Below are 16,369 nucleotides of genomic sequence, written 5' to 3'. Positions count from 1 at the left end.
TTGATGCTTGTGTGATTCCGTACGGACGTTTGAACGGCTTACTCATTTCAGAAAAGACACAAGGGGTGGTGAAGCAGAAAAAGTATTCGTTCTGGGGTTTTTTTTTTCCGTTCTTTTAAAATGTGTAAACATTTCATTTTCGCTCAGGGTGCTAATACTGATGGCAGGGTGGACATGAGTGTTTGGGGGTGTGATCAGTGCTACCAGACTGTTTCTGCGTTTCAGATTTGTGCACTCAGTGCTTCACTCACAAGGTAAAATTGGCCCCCTTGGGCAAGACCTGTATGCGTAGCTGGTGGAATCCCCAGCGGCATTATGAAGTAGGGGGTTTCAAAGGTTACATTTGGGTCACTTCAGTGACATCTAATAATTACCTTCCCGAATAAAACAATGCCTTGGGCCCAGAAGAATAAGAAATGTAACAGGTAGTCTTTATCTGCCATATAATTTAGGGTTAAGGAGGGGAAAATGATACACAGGGACAAGTAGTCTAATGTAGTAGATTTAGTTCCATAATTATCTAATGTTTGAGTTACTAATGTTTTCCACTCAAAATGAGGCTTAGCTGTAATGAAGTGAAATTTTAAAAAGGCAGGGATTAATATATCTAAATAATATCCTTAACATTTGTCACCTTTCCAAGTGACACAGTTCTTATGAAAACCCGTGCTGTTGCTCGGAACATTTTTAGACCATATCATGGTGGTGTTATTAGAGTTGCTTAGTGAACCCCACAGGGAAGGTACCTCTTTACTTCATGTAATTGTATTTTATTTTTGATCCCGCTGGAGCTTACATGGCCAATTCATTCCCTAGGCTTAGTTCTGGGTGAACGTTGGATGTTCTCAAAAGCCAAAGCTCTCAGAAATAACTGCTAGTGATAATATGCAAAAAGAATGTGTTTTCAGATATTCTGGTTTTAAAAAATTTTATTGAAGTATAGTTGATTTACAATGTGTTAAATAACTTCTGCTGTCCAGCAAAGTGACTCAGTTATACATATATGTATACATTCTTTTTCAAGTTGTTTTCCATTATGGTTTATCACACGATACTGAATATAGTTCCCTGTGCTATACAGTAGGACCTTGGTGTTTATCCATCCTGTATATAATAGTTTGCATCTGCTAATCCCAAACACCCAATCCATCCCTCCCCGTGGCAACCACAAGTCTGTTCTCTATGTCTGTGAGTCTGTTTCTGTTTCGTAGTTAAGTTCATTTGTGTCATAGTTTAGATTCCACCTATAAGTGATATCACATGGTATTTGTCTTTGTCTGACTTACTTCCCTTAGTATGATAATCTCTAGGTTCATCCATGTTGCTGCAAATGGCATTATTTTGCTCTTTTGTGGCTGAGTAATATTCCATTGTGTGAGTGTGTGTGTGAGTGTGAGCGTGAGTGTGAGCGAGTGTGAGTGTGTGTGTGTGTATATATGGCACATCTTCTTTATCCACTCATCTGTCGGTGGACATTTAGGTTGTTTCCATGTCTTGGCTATGGTGAATACTGTTGCTGTGCACACTGGGGTGCACGTATCTTTTTGGACTATAGTTTTGTCAGGCTATATGCCCAGTAGTGGGATTGCTGGGTCGTATGGTAGTTCTATTCTTAGTTTTCTGAGGACCCTCCGTACTGTTCTCCATAGTGGCTGCACCAATTTACATTCCCACCAACAGTGCAAGAGGGTCCCCTTTTCTCCACACCCTCTCTGGCATTTATTGTTTGTAGATTTTTTGATAATGGCCATTCTGACTGGTGTGAGGTGGTACCTCACTGTAGTTCTGATTTGCGTTTCTCTCGTGATTAGTGATGTTGAGCATCTTTTCATGTGCCTGTTGGCCACACAGATGTTCTTCAAGCATATGTAACCTCTGCGGACGGTCAGCTGCTGGGAGTGACTGAGGATGGTGGTGCACGGCCTGTGACCAGAGAGGGAGCGGCTATGCCCCCGCCTCCCCTTCTCCTCTGCCTGGCTCGGTCCCAGTTCATCCTGTCGTTGACACTTGGCTCTGACAGTAGACTGGATGCAGGGCAGTGGGGGGCTCAGGCCCCCCGAGTTCAGCCTAGCCGGTGGTTCTGTCAAGCTGGGTTTCATCCCCAGAGGCGTGCAAATTTATTTGACTTTTTGTCAGAGGGCATTGCTGTATAATTTATCATTGAGCTGTAATAAATTTAAATAACTCAATAAAGATCTACTTTGGGAATGACACTGCTTTTTCTAGTGCTCAAAGGACTTGAAGCTAAACGCAGGGTCTAATCACGTGTTCCTGTGCGTGGTAGGTACTCAGTGGCAAGTCGTGAAGGGTGAGGTTCATTAGTTCACTGTGTTTGTGTGAGGGTCCCGGGCCCCCAGGAGAATGTGTGTGATGTGGTGTAGATAAACCTTCTGATGAACAGCTGGCAGTGGTGATGGAGCGGTGGAGAGCATTTGTTGAGTTTGGGCATTAGAAAACTTGTTTTCTGATGCCTGTGGCTTACAACTGAGTTTCTATCTCACATTGTAGTCATCTGTGAGGGAGTTTATGGGTCCTAACAGATGGAGTGTCATTCTTTTTCCTTCTTGTTTCTTTGTTGATTATCTTTAAAAAAAATTTTTTTTTCAGAGTATAGTAGATTTACAATGTTGTGTTACCTTCAGGTGTACAGCAAAGTGAATCAGTTATACAGATACATGTATCTATTCTTTTTCATATTCTTTTCCGTTATGGTTTATCACAGAATATTGATATACCACAGTATATAGATACTGGTTTATCGCAGTAGAGTTCCCTGTGCTATACGCTAGGTTCTGATTAGTTATCTGTTTGCATATCGTAGTGTGTCTTTGAGGACCAGCATTTGGTTGAACTGTCTCCAGGACGGCGCCCGGCGCGGGGCTGTGTGCACAGCGAGTCTTCCATGCCTGGGCTTTCCCTGTGAGCCAGGGGAAGGGTAACGTCTAAACAAACAGATTTTGGGGCTCTTCTCTCCCCACATTCTCTGTTGAAATTTGGGACTCAATAGCAGTTGTCATTGGTGTTAGGAAAAATACGAGCTGTGTTTAGGATTCTTTATTTTCGAGTCCAGCTGTTCGCTACTTCTTGCAGCACTGTGTTGTACTTTAAAACCCGAAATCGCCTAAGAAGACACAAAGGAAAAACTACAGTGCTGTTCCGAGTATGTCGCCTGGATGTCTCTGCAGCGTGGCCGGAGAATTCCTGATGCCTCCTTCGCCCTGTGGCACCCGACCGCCTGAGATTGCCATCGTTGTTGTTAAAAGTGGATGATAAATATGGTAGCTGGGGCTCAGAAGGTGCCTGCTCTTTGCCAAGGCTCTGTCCTCGGAGCTTTGTGAATCTTCCTTTAGATACCATCATCCTCTCCAGTTTGCAGGTGAGCAAACAGGCACAGAGAGGCTGAGTGGCTGCCGGGAGCGCAGAGCCAGGACTGGGGAGCCGAGGGTCCGAGGAGAGGTGCCCGCAGGGTGCACCCCCGTCGCCTGCCCTGCCCAGAGCATCTTGCTACATGTTCTGCAAATTTTCCATTCTATTCCAAGGCCCGGCATTCCACCAGAAGATTATAATGTTTAGAGATTTCTTTAATAAAAATTATTGAAAAATCTCTTTTTGGGGGGAGGATCAAAATACCTAGTGTGCTTTTCTCCGGTAAGTTTTGAGAATGAGAGCTGGAAGTAAGAGGTGAATAGTTTGGGGAATTTGCGGTCACCCCTCATCCCCGCGTTAGCGGCAGGCTCGCCTAAGTGGGTGCCCCAGGTTCTTAGGTTTCATCGAGTGAGACCCTTGACCCTCCTGACCACCGCTCAGAAATTGAGGTGCCGACATAATGTGGGCAATTACAACAGACTTCTTCTACTAATGATATTCGAACAATGAATTACCGTCACCTAGTATCAATATGGTTTCAAAGGATGACATTATAGAAGCAAAAAGAAGCATGTGAAAGTGGCGATGATCCCCAAAGCTGAGCTCTTTAAGCTGAGCCCCTCTGGCTCGTCCAGAACCTCGTACAGCACCCTTGTTTTTTCACTTTGCCACATGCTAGAGAAGGCCTTCGTGTGGACCTACGTTTGGAACCCCTCCTCGAGGCTTCTTTGAAATTTGTCCTTTACCAGGAAAAGGAAATTTCACAGCTTCCTTTTCCTTCTTCCTGTGTGGATCCTCTGGTTCTGGGATGAAGTAGCTGATCAGCAAAGCCACCTCCCCTTTATCGCACTGGCCCTGGAGTGCCAGGCGTTCTGAGTTCTGAGCAGTTTAGGAAACGTGGGGCTGGGGGCCGCCTTCCCACCTTCCTTCTCATCCCCCTTCCGGCTGTGACGGCTCCCCCATCATAACCGACTTCACCGAGGGCTCTTTGTCTCCTCCTGATTTCTGGAGGGTCTTGGTATGATGCTCGAGGTCTCCGGGGATGTGTGTGTGTGTGTGTGTGTGTGTGTGTGTGTGTGAGCATTGCTGTTTTGATGGCCAAAGGGTTCTTTGTTTTTTTTTTTTTTTGTGGTACACGGACCTCTCACTATTGTGGCCTCTCCCGTTGCGGAGCACAGGCTCTGGACGCGCAGGCTCAGCGGCCATGGCTCACGGGCCCAGCCGCTCCGCGGCATGTGGGATCTTCCCGGACCGGGGCACGAACCTGTGTCCCCTGCATCGGCAGGCGGACTCTCAACCACTGCGCCACCAGGGAAGCCCGGCCAAAGGGCTCTTGATTTATGATATTTATTTATGAATGTGATGGAGTCCAGTGTATAGATCAAATATACACATCCACAAATTTAAGCTGTCAGACGCACGTGGTACATCCTGTATAGTCGGGGGCAGTAGGACAGCTATAAGGTAATGATGTTAGATGTTAACTTCCAAGGAGAGTTTGAAACATGATTGAAAGGTAGGATGCTTCAGAAACTACCACCTGCTGTGCTTTCCAGTGGAGCACTTGATTAGAATTATTTATTTATGGACAGATCTGAAAGAGACCAATTTCGAACAGTATCTAAAATGTCTTTAGCGTTTAGTTCATTTCTGATGAACATAGTTGGAAGGCTTTCATTGATTAGGTAGAACATTCGCATGTGCTTCTCCTGTCTGCTTGAGAAATAAAAAAAGTTTGAGAATCAGTAATGCTCTTGGTGGTTGACTCCTCGGTAAAACATTCAAGATGGGAAAAACATATGTCAAATTATTTTTGTCTTTTGTCCTAGAAAAATAGCAGCAATTCCGTTTTCTATATTTAAAACCTGCTTTCATACGGGAGTGCTTCCTTTCTGCCAAGAGGCTGTGGACAGCCCGTGTCCTCAGTGACCTGCTCTGCTTTGCTTCTGTTACGCCAGGACTGTGCGAACCCAGTCCTGCAGGGATGCTCAGGCTGGCACAGTGAATGGTTCCGAATGCACACCTTTCAAGGAGCCTCTGCAGTTAGGTGGTCTTTGGAACTGGGGGCGTCCTGAGGGTAGTTCTGCAGCCCTGGGCCCTTGTTGCCCAGGTTTTCGGTGGGCTCTGCCCCCTCCACCCATCCGCACCCGCTCGGTTCCTGCAGGGCTTAACCCGAGCCAGACCATCCCTGGGGAACGAGTGCCACACTGGGCGCAAGGTTGTAACTGTGTCCTTAGAGGAGAACTGGGTGGAAGGGGCATGTTTGGCTTTTTTTTTTTTTTTTCTTTTTTTTAAACTGAAAGGGAAGATGGTCCAGGAATCATTTTATCCTAGTTGGGGGTGGAGGTGGGGCGGAAGGTGTGTGTGTGTGTGTGTGTGTGTGTGTGTGTGTGTGTGTGCACATGTGTGTATGTATACAGCTGATTGACCTTTCCGGTTGTACTTAATCAGATGTTTAAATGTTAACTTAAAATGTGCTCATTCACTGCCTGCTCACTTATTCACGGAGAACAAAAACCAGACTGGCATTCAGTTCACGGCAAATCATTTTCTAGTGCGTTCATCTGTGTCCGTGCAATTCAAATTTGACTACACGTTTTGCAGTCTGAGGGATTAAAATAAAGTAGATACTTCGCAGTGAAGATCTGTTGTGATGTTTGTTCCTGCTGCCAGACAGATGTGGATTCGGGGGAGGTGTCAGCTTGGTCGTGGGCATTGTTCTGAAGTGGAAATACACATACTGACCCTTGAAAACAGGAATTGTGGACTGATTTAGACACTTGATATTTTTCTTATTTGTCCGCCTGATGAGTTTTTAGTTACAATGAAATTGTTGATTTTTTTCTAATGAGAAATTTTAACCTTCACAGACCAAACTTACTTGCTCTTTTCCCCTCGGACACGGCGGTGAGTGCAAGGGCGTAACGTGTGTCTCAGCTGCTAAACAGAACGCTGCCCATTTAGGAGCATAAGAGCTGCCACCGGATGGCTGCTGTTGCTGAATCATTTAACTCTCACGTTTTCTTCAGTGAGGGTGAGGATTACGTGCGATACGTCCTCTGCTCCTTAGAATGTAGGAAGCACTCCTCTGCCTCTGCAGCTCATCTCCCCTGTAGTGTGAGGCTCCTGGGCTCCCTGCTGCCAGCTAGAAACAGAGGAGGCATGGCAGCCTGTGCTCTGCTTAACCCCTAGGTCTGTTTTGTAATTTTCATGGCTAATTCAAGAGGTACTTACCTTATAATTATCCCTGTCTCAAGTTTAGGAACTGTTCAAACACTCTCTTTCTTAAAGATATAGGAACATCTGAGGAAATTTTGGACAAACAATAGCTTGAACCTGTATGTTTTACTCCTGGGATTCCTCATCCACCTGTCTTGTAAGGATGCAGCGCTCAAGAGCCTGGGGCTGAAGGAAGGTATCCAGACTGAGTCTAGATGACCAGTAATATAATCACCAGGTTTTCCTGCGGTTTTTGTTTTTTTAACATTTTTATTTTTCTGCATTTTGATATGTGCATTTGAATGAAATCAAAGCTCTGGGGGACTGTCTTCCTTTCGGGTATAAATTAGTAAGCTCAGAAACAGCCTTCATATGATTTAGGGTTGAAATTGCTGTTTAAGAACAAACTTAAGAGTTTTACTGAATCACTTTGCTGTACAGCAGAAACTAAAACACAACATTGTAAATCAACTATATGCCAATAAAAACTTAAGAAAAAAACTTTATTTTTACGACAGTTTTAGATTTACAGAAAAACTGAGAGGATAGTACAGAGAGTTCTCGTATGTCCTCCACACAGTTTTTCCTATTATTAATATTTTACAAGGATGGTACACTTGTCACATTTAATAAACTGATACTGACACGTCAAAAAAAAAAAGTTTTACTGAAAGTCATGCACTCCACCATGGATTTTTCCTTACATTTCCCTGAACTATGTGATGATGTAATTTCCTGGGGTGTGAGGCAAGAGGGCCCCAGACAGCTCAGCAGTGGAGTGATTGGACATCTTTGTTTTAAACGCTCTGGTTCTTTCCCAGGGTGTGTAGGGTTGAGGGCGGTACCCGGTTTAAAATAAGATTTCTCCCTGCTCGGGATGGTAGAAATGAAGTGACTTTAATGGGAGTGTTGGTGGGCCCGTTTCCTGTCCCCCGTCCCCTTTCATTAGGAGCGGAGGAGAAAGGACGGTCGTGGTCTCTGAGCCACCCTCAGGGATGCTGTAAAGGTCCAGTCTCCTACTTACACGTGCACGAGCAGTGGGCGTGCCTTGTGAGACCCAGGCCTAGAGGGACCACCGGTCCGCTCTGCCGCCTGGTGGCCGTGTGCACGCTTGCCTCAGTCTGTCCGGGTACCGGGGCTGAGAACACCTTTCCCTGTTGCAGAGATGAGAAAGAGGTGTGAAAGAAAGCAGTGACTTTGGGGTGTCTGTTCTCTGACCGAGGAGATAACAGGTGCCCCCCGGAAGGTAAAACGGCTGCACAGAGGGCACGTGGGGTGCCCGTGCGGGTTTGCAGCCCGGGAGGCTGTGACGGCTCAGGAGGGAGGTCCCTGCAGGCAGGGGGTTTGAGGGGCTTTGTGTTGGGCTGCACCACGCGCTGCCGGCCGCGTGCATGGAAGGGGTGCGAGGGTCGGTGACGGGGGGCTCTCCTGGGAAGCCAGCCAGGGGAGCCCTGGAGGCAGGCGGCGACAAGCTTCAGAAGTGCGAGCAGGTCTGCGCTCTGCGGGCGGCTGGCACCCCCCCCTCCGGTCCCACCGGATGTAAAAGCTGGATTGATACAGCAGGCCATCCAGGGGCCCTTGACATGTTTCATGAATAATTCACTTGACTTTTTTTTTTTTTTTTGGATAGAGATACATATGAAAAGGATGCAGTGATTTATACAAAATCTGATGTATATAAATTTCAGGGATATTTAAAATTTTGTAATTCTTGGCGTTCCTGTGTGCCTGTCTGCAGATCTCATAGGTAAGGAAATCAGCTACCCCACTTTTCAGGGGTCTGTATGTGCCGTGTGTCGTTATGAAACTGTATGTCATTTTGGTGACACAGCCCAGCCAAGCAGGTGGAGTCATGCTGGTGTGCGGACAGAGTCTCGGTAGCACGTGCAGGGTCTCACATTGGGCAGCAGTGGGGAGGACGGCCTGGACTCTGCTCCATTTGACATCAGCGCTCATGTTCTTTCCACTCTCTGTCCGAGGATGGCTTTTACGTGTTTCAGCGTAAAGAAGTATGGCCTCTCCCAGGTAAAACTTTTCAGCTTACCCCCATGTCGGTAGACACAGCAAAGTGTGCAGACCTCTCCCCCTTCTGACCCTCCCCCGTGCGCCGTGGCCTTGAGCTCGAGCCTTGGATAGTCTAGCTTTTAACCTCCTTGTTAATATCGTTCAGAACTAACTCTCATTCCTTGCTAGTGGTCCCTGGCCAGGAAGGCTGCGGTACCTTCTTGTCTTGACGAGGGAGAGCAGTTGGCTCAGTAGCGTGCTTCCTGGTCCCGGCGGGGCAGGCAGGGCGCCCAGGTCCCTCACCGCGTGGGCCTCCATAGGCTGCAAGCTCTAGCGCGGGCTTGGCCTTCGCTTCTTTTATGTGATTGAGATACAGTGGTTTTTTTTGGTTTTTTTTTTTTTTGGTGCGCAGGCCTCTCACTGCTGTGGCCTCTCCCCTTCCGGAGCACAGGCTCCGGACGCGCAGGCCCAGTGGCCATGGCTCACGGGCCCAGCCGCTCCGCGGCATGTGGGATCCTCCCGGACCGGGGCACGAACCCGTGTGCCCTGCATCGGCAGGCGGACTCCCAACCACTGCGCCACCAGGGAAGCCTGAGATACAGTCTTTTTAAAGGAATCAACCGTACTTGTTTTTTGTTTTAAAAAATTGGTAACCGGAAGGTTGTACCTTTGACCACCTCGCTTCTGGTTATAGTTCAAACATGTAGCTCCATAATGTGAAACGAAACTCACTTTAAAGGAAAAGGATATATTCCTTCTCACAGTGCAGTGCAAAATATGCGTCTGTGGGGGGGGGGGGGAGGGTGCGTCTCCTCTTTCAGCGCTTCAAAGATCGTGTTAAAATAGACCGTAAGTTGTTAGCCAATCCCCATGCTGCTAAGCTAGGAAATTAAAACCTGGTTTTCGGTGAATTGTAAGTCTGCTCTGAAGCCGATTATACCCTGAGTGAGCCTCTAAGGAGGTGCTGGAGAATGTGCCCAAGATGTAGGAGCTGTGCCTGGCTTCTTCCGGTTGAGCCTGGGCTGTGTTTACACGCTCTGGGCAAGATGGTCCTTTAGGTCGTGAACAGTCACTCTCCCAAACGACTTAGAGGATGCTTTTGGGTTTCGATACCATTGTTTACATTTGGGACTAAAAAAAAAAAAAAGTCTTTTTCATGGAAAACTGCCTTCCAATTGACCGGTCAGTGTTCTTGTCTGCTGGGCTACAGTGGTTTTATGACTTTTCTCTGCCTTCAAATAACATCTATTTTTAAAAAAGGATGTCCTTTCTAGAAAAGGCCTATTGTTCTGAAAAACGCTGCTTCCTGGTTAAAGCAATCTGTTCCTGTTTGTATCCAGGACTAGAGAATTGGGGGGGGGGGGGCGGGAAATAGCTTATATTTTTTGAGGGCCCTTTAAAATAGTAATAGATGGGTTTTATTTGTCCTGGGAGGTGCGGTGGGGAGGTTTGCAAATTGTTTGCAGATCATGGTTTCTGGACAGAAGTGACACAGTTTGTTGCTTTAGGTGATGTAGTGCTGTAGCATTTTTTTTTTTTCCTATAGTCAAGTTTGTTGAAACATAACTTCACTCTGAATGTCTCATTTGTGTAGAGAGAAAAAAAAAAGAACCCAAGAGCGTAAGTCCCTGAAGGGCATGCATTTCCCTGTTCCCCTTACGAGGAAGCTTGCTCTGAGATGCTGCCCATGCGGCAGATACCGGGTTGGTTTGAGCAGCAGCACTCCTCAGCACTCACCCTTGTGCCTTTTTGGTCCCTTGCTGGGTGAAGGCCGTTCCTTACCAGCTCCTAGGTTATTTTAACAAAGGCCGACCACAAAGGGGAGATGAGGGTTGAAACCTCCATGTGGAAAGTGGAGGAAGCGTGAGGGGCGAGCTCGCAGGGGCCAGGCAGCTCCCGGCAGAGCCTCTGTCCCCGGGTCTCCTTCCTCGCGTCCCCGGTGTATTTCATTTCTGAAATCTCCTACCACCTAGAGGTTTGTTTGGACTGTGGAAATGCAGATGCTGACCAACAGGTCCCCGGGGAGATGCGGCAAAGCCCTAGGGATCACTCACGTTTGTGTTCACATCATCTCCCTTTAGCTTCTAGACCAAGGCAGGGCGCCCAGAGTGACGGCATGATGCGAGGTCGCTGGACACCTGGGGAGAGGGTAGAAAAAAATTGATAAGAAGATTCAAAAGGCCATATTTGCCTATTTCAAAATACCGCCCAATCCACCTTGCCCCTAGGAAAGAAGAAAACATGTGTTCCTTTTTGCCTTCCAGTGTCGTTCACGTCACCTGCAATCCCTCATCACTGGTAAACCTGCTATTTGGCCACCAGGCTCTGTGTTGCAGGGAAGTGTGGCTACACGGCCGGCCTTCCTTTAGTTTGCAATCTCCCCGGCTCATCTCTGCTCAGTTGTCTTTCATCCCTTGGAGTCTGAGAGCAGAGATTTCCCGATGCCTTTTTCCTAAGCTTTCCTACTTACCCAAACCTGTGCTGGTCCCAAGTGAAACATTGCATGGACTTGTTTGTTGCCTGCCGTCTAGATGTCAGTTTCTTACTGTTCCTTCTGTTAGTTACAAAGAAGAGATCTCAGGTTGAGGTGGAATATATTTGTAAAGTCGTCTAATTCCAGCTAGATGAACCAGCCTTCAGCGTGAAGGCTTCGTGTTAGAATAATGACGTCTGCGCCTCGAGTTTCCAGGCTCCTCGTGGCATAGACCAGGTAAAAGTTTCCTTTGAGATGACTTCTTCTAAGAGTAATAGAGAAACTCTGGACGTAATCGTTGAGTTCATTGAAGAAGCTCATGGTCTGGCCACACATCTAAAATACGCGACACAGTTGCACCAGATTCTTTGGTTCTGTATTGCTTGACAGACACATGTTTAAACTTACTCTGCCCCCAAACATCAGGATTATGTGCGGTGCAGGTGTTTTATTTATGCAACTACACACAGACAGAAGGACAAACTGCATTTTAAATTGGCTCCTGCAGTAATGGTGTAACGCACACGCTCAGTGCATATTACAGGCCCTGAAACAGCTTCCTGACCTGTCACTTATGTCAGCGCCGTATTGGTAAGGGCACGCAGTGGTCCTGCACGTTTTTATGAACTAATAAACAGCCGTATGGAATCTGCAGGTTTTAGTTACGCATATTGTCTTAAGATGAAGAAATAATGGTAGTAGTTATTGTTCATAGATAGATTCTGTGTAATCATGCAGGTTATGCATTCATACTCAAAGTTGCTAAGTTTATGGGTGCAGTGCTGACACTCGTAATGGGCGTGACATCATAAATTATCCAGGAAGGTGCCCTCGTCCAACTAGGAAACCCCATAACGTTAGAGAGCGACAGACGAATGAAGTGCTGCAGCATCAAGGAACGCGCCTCTTTACTTGGCTTCTGCTTTGCCGGCTTGAAGGAGAAGACACTCGGTTACGTCCAGGCCTGTTGTCTTTGAAGGGTTAGGGCTGTTCTTTTGCTCCACTCTGACTCGAATCTTCCAGATTCTTGTTCCTTGCAGGTTTCTTTCAGACTTCTGCCTTCCCCAGCTTTCGAAAACCCCTATTTCTTTCTACTCCTTTCCTAAATAGACATTTTTGGTCAGTGTAAATGTTATATTTGCCCGATGAAGGTTAATGAACATAATCGTCTTGTCTGCTTGCTTAGATGGAAGTACTGTGGGCCTTGGGCAGCTTGTAAGGGGCTGATTGGTATTTCAGTGAAAAAAGTGTGAGACTTTCGTGTTAGATTCAGATGATAAGCTCTTCAGAAATGGGAGGGTGGCCTTCTGTACTATGTAAGGACTGCAGTAGCACATCTTTGTAATACCTAAAAGAGAATGTGAACCTTAGCGTTATTCAGAAGGACTTTCTGTTATAAGTATTAAAGAAAACTCATTAATTAGGACCTTTTTGTTGGCTTTCCCTACCTGCAAATAGAATATTAAGACGGGGGTACGACTGCGTCTAAAGAAGGGATTTATTAGCTTTAGGAATGCACTCTGGTAACTGGATGGCGGGGAAGGTTTCGTTTTAGCTTTCTTATTTGTATTGCATTTTTAGGTCTAGACTTAGATTTCAATCTATAAATAGCTTTTAAAAGACTTACGGGAAATAACAAAACTACAGATGAATAAAATTAAAGTCCATCAGCTTATTTGAAAGTTGACCATTAGAGGGCGACACTTTAAACTTCTAGTATTAATAAATCTTAAATTGGGACAATTGAGAATTATAAATGAGGTATTTTTTTCCTCTTAACACATCATAATATTGTTTTAAGGTGTACAATACTATATTTTAGGCTGAAAACCTTCTTGGAATCCTCTTAGGAAGGTTTTGAATTCCTTACCTAGTTATTCTGTGAGCCACTGTCCCTTCCCTGTGCCCTTGATACCTGAAATCTAAGTGCACACATAGTGTGAACTATTCTCAAAGGTATCCCTAAGGTTGCAGAAATTTTTTCTTAATCAAAAGAGAAGATTAAATTTAACCAGAGTAGCGCAAGATTTGTACACTGAGAAGTAGAGAACATAGTTGAAAGGAATTAAGGAACACCTAATTCAATGGAAAAACATCCCATGTCACAGATTGGGAGACTTGATACTGTTACGATGGCTGTACTACCTGAACTGATCATCAGATTCAGTGCAACCCTTATTAAAACCCCAGCTGGCTTTTCTGCAGAGATGCACAAGCTGATTCTAAAATTCAAATGTGAACACAAGGCACGCAGAAAAGTAGAATAAGGTTGGAACACTCACAGTTTCTGATTTCACACTTGCTCCAAAGCTGCATAAGTGAGACAGTGGTCGTGGAACGAGGATGGACATACAGACCAATGGAATAGATCTGAGTCCAGAAATGAACACTGGCATTTATGGTCAGCTGATTTTCAGCAAGGGCACCAGTGCAATTCACTGGGGAAACAATAGTATTTTTAACAAAGGGTGATGGGATAACTGGATATCTGCACGCAAAAGAGTGAACTTGGACCCTTACCTTACTGAATATGAAAGTAATTAAAAATGGATTGTAGACTTACACGTAAGAGCTAAAGCTGTGGAAGAAGAAGCTCTTAGAAGCAAATATATTAATGAATTGTTGTGACCTTGGATTAGATCATGGTTTCTTAAATGTGACTCTAAAAGCATACGCAGAAAAGAAAAAGTAGGTAAACTGGACTTCATCAAAATTAAGAACTTTGTGCTTCAAAGGGCACCATCCAAGTGAAATGACTGGCCACAGAAAGGGAGAAAATATTTACTGATAATGTACCTGGTAAGGGTCTTCTATCCAGAGTACATAAAGAATTCTTAAAATGCAATAATAAAGATACATAACCCAATTAAAAAATGAACAGCAACTGACAAAGGATTCATCTCCAAAATATACAAGCACCTCATGCAGCTCAATATCAAAAAAACAAACAACCCAATCCAAAAATGGGCAGAAGACCTAAACGTACGTTTCTCCAAAGAAGATATACAGATGGCCAACAGACACGTGAAAAAATGCTCAACATCACTAATCATTAGAGAAATATAAATCAAAACTACAGTGAGGTATCACCTCACACCGATCAGAATGGCCATCATTCAAAAGTCTACAAACAGTAAATGCTGGAGAGGGTGTGGAGAAAAGGGAACCCTCTTGCACTGTTGGTGGGAATGTAAATTGGTGCAGCCACTATGGAGAACAGTATAGAGGTTCCTTAAAAAACTAAAAATAGGACTACCATATGGCCCAGCAATCCCACTACTGGGCATATACCTGGAGAAAACCATAATTCAAAAAGGGACATGTACGACAGCGTTCATTGCAGCCCTATTTACAATAGCCAGGACATGGAAGCAACATAAGTGTCCATTGATGGATGAATGGATAAAGAAGATGTGGCACATATATACAATGGAATATTACTCAGCCATAAAAAGAAATGAAATTGAGTTATTGGTAGTGAGGTGGATGGACCTAGAGTCTGTCATACAGAGTGAAGTAAGTCAGAAGGAGAAAAATACTGTATGCTAACATATATATGGAATCTAAAAAAAAAAAAAAGATTCTGAAGAACCTAGGGGCAGGACAGGAATAAAGACACAGACATGGAGAATGGACTTGAGGACACGGGGAGGGGGAAGGGTAAGCTGGGACGAAGTGAGAGAGTGTCATGGACATGTATACACTACCAAATGTAAAATAAATAGCTAGTGGGAAACAGCTGCATAAACAGGGAGATCAGCTCGGTGCTTTGTGACCACCTAGAGGGGTGGGATAGGGAGGGTGGAGGGAGACGCAAGAGGGACAGGATATGGAGATGTATGTATACATACAGCTGATTCACTTTGTTATACAGCAGAAACTAACACAAGATTGTAAAGCAATTATACTCCAATAAAGGTGTTAAGAAAAGAAAGAATAAATAACCCCTGGGGGAAAAGAAAAGTGAACAAAGAATTGAATAGGTATTTACCCAAAGATGTACGAATGGCCAATAAGCACATGAAAAATGGTCAGCACCCTTTGTCATTAGTGAAATGCAAATCAACACCTTCAAACACACCTGGGAAGGCTAAAATAAAAAAGACAGACGTTAGTGTTGACAAGGATGTATGTGGAGAAATTAGAGTCCTTAGACCTTGCCGATAGGATTATAAATGATGTAGCCACTTAGGTAAACAATTCGGCAGTTCCTTGAAAAGCTAAACACAGAGTTACCATGCGAATGAGCAGTTCTACTCGCAGGTATACATATACCCATCAGGACTGAAGACGGGTGTGCAAACAAAAACGTATGCATGAGAATTCACAAGAGCATTATTCGTACCGGCCGTAAAGTAGGAAGAACCCAAATGTCCGTCAGTGGATGAGCGGATAAACTGCGGCATCTCTCTATAATGGAGTACTATTCCGTGATACAAAGGAACGTCTCGTTACCTGCTGCAGCCTAGATGAACCCTGAAGCTATTAGGCCAAGAGAAAGAAGGCGGTCACAAAAGGTCGTGTGTTTCCCTTGTGAGATTCCATTTACACGAAATGTCCAGAGGAGGCAAATCCATAGACACAAAGCAGATTAACAGTTGCCAGGAGCTGGGGGAAGGGAGGATGGGGAGTGAATGCTACAGGGTGCGGGGTTGTCTTTTGGGTGGTAAAAATGTTCAGGAGTTACGGTGGTGATGGACGAACACAAACCACGCAATTATTCACAAGTGATAAATCTTGAGTTCTGGCGAGTCCGGCAGCCCTGGGCCCACTCACAGCGGCTCACCTCTAGGAGGAGGGGGCAGCCCGGGTGGAGCCAGGGGCCAGGGAGGGTCATGCCCACTTCCTGGATTGGGTCCTGTGCACAGTGCGGCTGTGGCCCCCTGCAAGAAAAAAAGAAAAGAAAATGATGTGTGAATTGTATCTCAGTAGAGCTATTATTTTAAAAGGGTAATTTTACAAAGTTCTTAAAATACATTTGTTTTACATTTTGGCTAAGATTTAGGGGAGGAGTAAATGTAGATTTGTATTCTTGAGATCAGAAACTGCTAGATATTCACTGGAGTCTTTCTTTTTAAGTTTGCTTTTTTTAATATTTGGCTGCATAGGGTCTTTGTTCCAGCTCGTGGACTTTCTCCAGTTGCGGCGGCCGGGGACTACTCTTCCTTGCGGTGCGCGGGCTTCTCATTGCGGTGGCTTCTCTTGTTTCGGAGCACAGGCTCTAGGCGCGTGGGCTTCAGTAGTTGTGGCACTCGGGCTCAGTAGTTGTGGCTCGTGGGTTCTAGAGCGCAGGCTCAGTAGTTGTGG

At 45.3% G+C, this 16,369-nt stretch overlaps 1 protein-coding gene across 6 annotated transcripts in view; it reads left to right on the top strand.

Moving 5' to 3' along the window:
* The window catches only part of RAPGEF2 (Rap guanine nucleotide exchange factor 2), a 244,694-nt gene that overhangs the window by 63,142 nt on the left and 165,183 nt on the right, over positions 1-16,369 (top strand). The window lies entirely within an intron of this gene.

Source organism: Pseudorca crassidens, chromosome 4, assembly GCF_039906515.1.
Source record: "Pseudorca crassidens isolate mPseCra1 chromosome 4, mPseCra1.hap1, whole genome shotgun sequence".
Classification (NCBI taxonomy): Eukaryota; Metazoa; Chordata; class Mammalia; order Artiodactyla; family Delphinidae; genus Pseudorca; species Pseudorca crassidens.
This window is presented reverse-complemented; position numbering and strand designations above follow the sequence as displayed.